The sequence below is a fragment of the Choristoneura fumiferana genome, chromosome 30 (genome assembly GCF_025370935.1).
Source record: "Choristoneura fumiferana chromosome 30, NRCan_CFum_1, whole genome shotgun sequence".
Lineage (NCBI taxonomy): Eukaryota > Metazoa > Arthropoda > Insecta > Lepidoptera > Tortricidae > Choristoneura > Choristoneura fumiferana.
The window spans coordinates 236,134-236,835 of record NC_133501.1 but is presented as its reverse complement, the minus strand read 5'-3'; positions in this window follow the sequence as shown (position 1 = coordinate 236,835).

Genomic DNA, 702 nt, shown 5'->3' with positions numbered 1-702 from the left:
TGCTTATATACGACTTGGTCTGGATTCAAAAATTCCAGTGGAAAACCTTCACAGGGATCCTTAGTCTAACGAACCCAGGCATTTTAAATTTTTTTCCGGATTAATTTTAAAACACTGTGGTGGGGGTTAAAATACGTAGCGTCGTAGCGTAGCATAGTTTTCCGGTAGCTTAAGGCCGTGTGGGACGGGACACGGGGATTTAATTAATTAACATGTTAATTAACCTTCTTTCGAGCCAGCACTTCAGTTAAACATTCGCTAAAAATAGAACACTCATTTATTACGTGCACTTCCGGCTACGTTATCTAGTGGGCTGGTCGTTGAAACAACAAAAAGGGGAAATACTCATACTCGTATCTACGGCCGAACGCAAATATAACACCGGCCAATTATTTATCTCTTTTTAATATAGTTTTCAATTTATTCATCAAATTGGTATGTTTGACAGAACGTTGAGTAAGGCTTATTTAGAAATGAGAATAAGGGGCTGTTTCACCATCCATTGATTAGTGTTAACGGTGTGATGCTGTCTCTATATGTTTTGTTCGAATAGACGGAGACAGCATCACATTTAACCGTCGGTTAACGCTAATCAATGGATGGTGAAACCGCCCCTAAGAGTAGTCGTTTTCTAAGAATAAAAAAAAAGATTGACTTACCTGCTTTTTATGTACGTTACTAAATAAGATGGAGACTCCATTT